The sequence below is a fragment of the Austrofundulus limnaeus genome, unplaced genomic scaffold, assembly GCF_001266775.1.
Source record: "Austrofundulus limnaeus strain Quisiro unplaced genomic scaffold, Austrofundulus_limnaeus-1.0 Scaffold324, whole genome shotgun sequence".
Classification (NCBI taxonomy): domain Eukaryota; kingdom Metazoa; phylum Chordata; class Actinopteri; order Cyprinodontiformes; family Rivulidae; genus Austrofundulus; species Austrofundulus limnaeus.
The window spans coordinates 487758-491277 of NW_013952726.1; the positions used below are offsets into that span (position 1 = coordinate 487758).

At 40.1% G+C, this 3520-nt stretch overlaps 1 long non-coding RNA gene across 1 annotated transcript; it reads left to right on the plus strand.

Moving 5' to 3' along the window:
• The first annotated feature begins 1394 nt into the window (after window positions 1–1394).
• On the plus strand, window positions 1395–2063 carry LOC106527431 (uncharacterized). Its single transcript, XR_001311391.1, has 2 exons — window positions 1395–1916; window positions 2010–2063. It is a non-coding gene; the product is annotated as an uncharacterized LOC106527431 (long non-coding RNA).
• Window positions 2064–3520: the final 1457 nt, after the last annotated feature.

The following is a 3520-nucleotide window of genomic DNA, read 5'->3' on the forward strand; positions in this document are numbered from 1 at the left end:
AGCCCCTGAGCTGTTGGCCTGCAGTAACTGGGGCCACCACAGCAATTTAGTTGAATAGCCCTTATATAGGGTATTGATTATAAATTTCCTTATAGTTCACATGATTAGTTATCATGTAAAAAAGGGGGAATTGAAGAAATTTATTTGAATTATGTTAGTCAGTGATGTTTTAAAAAAGCACTWCACATAAGGGTTTGTTTTTCCAGGTGATTGTGAAATGTTTCTATAATCAATTTTGAGTGATTACTTATTTTTTACAATTCAATTCAATTCAAAAATACTTTATTGATCCCAGAGGGAAATTTGGTGTTAATGTTAAAATTGTGTTAATGTTTAGTTAACACACACCTCAAATGACACTCAACACAGCACATTTCATTCAGCTGGTTTGTCTAAGGGTTTCTGATCACATGGTAAGGAGAACACCCATAGATGTGACAGATTACCCAAGGGGAGTGTCCAGATCCAGAAGAAAATGTTTATGGATGACAGGATGTTTTGGTTTGTGGCCATTCTGCAGAATAAAGTCTATGAATGGTCCCAGTGCTGGTATTTGTATGACTTTACTTCTTACAAGGAATATTCAAGTCTAAATAMTGTATTTTCTTCCTTGTCCTCAACACATATCAGAATAAATGAACACACTATGTTTTTCAAGACAATAAGAAAAAAAATCTGTCCTGTCATGTCAGGTTTTATTGGACTCCAACAGTCTCTACAGCCGTCAAATCCTAATTCAATCAAACACCTCTGGGATGTGATGGAAAGGAAAATTTACATCAGCAGCTGACAAATCTGCAGCAACTGTGGGATGCTAATGTGTCAGTATGGACCAGAATATCTAAGGAATATTCCCAACATCTTGTTGAATCTATACCCTGAATAGTTAAAGCATTTCTGGAGGTAAAAGGGCTCTGACATGGTGCTAGCAAACTGTAAAACTCTAATAAAGTAAGCAAGGTAAGTGTACAAACAGATTTTCTAAAGTTTTAAAAGGTGAAAACTTTATATATGTTTCTATCATTTCTCAGCATCATTGTGTATTCCTTCCCTGTAATTAATGCTTTTTTCCACATTTCTTTGTGAATTTTCCATATTAATTTAATAATTCCTCTTGGGATGAGAGCGACAGACCAGCCATAATAAACCAGTCATTAGTTCACCAATGTGCAGTCAGAAAGTGGGACATCTACCACAGCAGCATTTGCAAATGGCTTACTGAGTAATTACACTGCACTACTGTTGTCCCACAGGGAACTATCCATAAAATTAATTTTCCTGTCACTAATTTTTTCAGATTCTGTCTAGTAATCAACTTGCAGTAAAAAAGTGACGATTAAAATAAACCAAAAACAATGTGCTTTGCAATTTTATACATGTTTAAATATATGTTTATTTCAAAAGGTACACATGTGACCTGTACTCCCAAAACTGAAATAATTTTCTGCCATATATAGAGATTTGCATTCATAGACATTAACTGGCCACTCCAGCTACTAAAATAGCATATTATCTTTCTAATCTACCATTAAATCTGTGAAGATTCAGTTCTACCTGTGTTCCTGTGTGGTGATTGGTGATCTGACCCTGATTACACACACCTGTCTAATGATCAGCTGCAGCTTTATAAGCCTCATCTACCAGTTGATCCACGCTGATGCATCTAACCTTTATGGTAGTATCTAGCTCCTAGATTCTTTGTTAAAGAATATTTTTGTACTTACCTCATTCATCCTTTGTCCAAGGTGGATTACCAAGATAACAGAAGCCACACCTCATGCTAAGAAGTCTTCACTCCAAGTTGGGTCAGAAAACAAAGAACCTCACCACGGAGCACTCACAGCCACTCTGCCTGAAGAATTGCCACCTGCCTTTGAAAACCTCCTCCTTTGCAACTCCTCGCCTCTGGAAAATCTGTAAGAAAGAATCACTTATTAACAAGAGAATATCTACAGCAAATTACTCTTCCAAGAACCAATACTCACCTTCTATGTTCTCCTCCTTTTCAGCTGATGTCCAAAAACAAACTCCACCTGTAAATAAAACTGCACTTACCTTTTTAATTGTTGTCTTGGTCTGGTCATTTGGCTCTGCTGCTTTGTTGAATATCCCATCCTAGTCAGTATGCATCAGCCAACTGTTTCAACAAGCGGGGCTGAAGCCAAACCATTACAAACTGCTATAGAAAAACAATTTCAACGTATTGATAATCATGAAGCTTGTCTCCAAAAGTTACTACAGCAACAACAGCTTTCGGACAACATGCTTGAAAGAATAAGTAATCAAATGGCTGTTATGGATTCTAAACTCCATTCTGTCCCACCTCCACCTGCCCCGTCAGCGCCTGTTGCTGCTCCACCTCAGGTACAACATTCTCAAAGAGAACCTGATCTCAGACCAGCTGAATTGTTTGAAGGGGACTTAGACCGCTGCAGTGGTTTCCTATTACAATGTCAGCTGGCTTTCTCCCGTTCTCCGTCCTTTTTTCCTGATCATATGTCRAAAATAACTTATATCATCAACAATCTGAAAGGAAAAGCATTAAAATGGGCTCAYGCTTTCCTTYGGTCCCACTCTACTGAAACTTTGACWTTTCAATGTTTTCTCCGTGAGTTTAAAGTTGTGTTTGACAATCCGCTCCAACAGGAGGCAGCAGCCAAAAAGATTCTAGCCTTACGTCAAGGGAAAAGGTCCGTTGCCGATCACTCCGTCGACTTCCGGATTGCTGCCGAGGAGGTGGGATGATCAGGCACTAAAGGGTATTTTTGTTAATTCACTATCTGATGTTTTAAAGGACCAACTTGCCACACGAGAGGAACCTAAGACCTTGGGTGAGGCTGTCATTATGGCGATCCGGATTGACAATCGTCTGCGGGAACGCAGGAAGGACCGAGACTACAGTTCCCATCGACCCTTGGCTGCCACTTTCCGCTCAACTTCCGCCTCGTCATCTTCTGAGTMACGCTGAGTCTGATACAGAACCAGAACCCATGCAGCTCGGACGAGCCCATTTGTCCCAAGAAGAGAGACAGAAACGTTTGGACTCCAAGGAATGTTTTTACTGCGGAACGAAGGGACAATTCGTAGCCCAATGCTCCTTGCTGTTAAAAGCCAAGATGCACCAGTGAGTAGGGGGATCCTGGTGGGTCTTGTCGAACTTCCCCCTGCTCCCGACTAACATTACATTCCACACTCATTCACCAGCAGAAGAAGGTTCCCATTCATGCATTAATAGACTCAGGAGCTGAACAAAATTTGATCTCATCTGATCTTGTGGATTTTTTGGAGTTACCTGTGGAGAATCTCAATCCTCCTATCCCGGTCGCAGGGATTACTAGTGACAACATAACCAAGATTTCTCAAAAGGCAGTAAATGTGCAGGTGCTCAGCTCCGGTAATCATYGAGAGTTTGGTGAGTTTTATGTATTTTCCTCACCCACACCACAACTGATTTTAGGTTATCCTTGGCTTACAAAACATAACCCCGTGTTAAGCTGGTCACAAAAGAGTGTAGATAAGT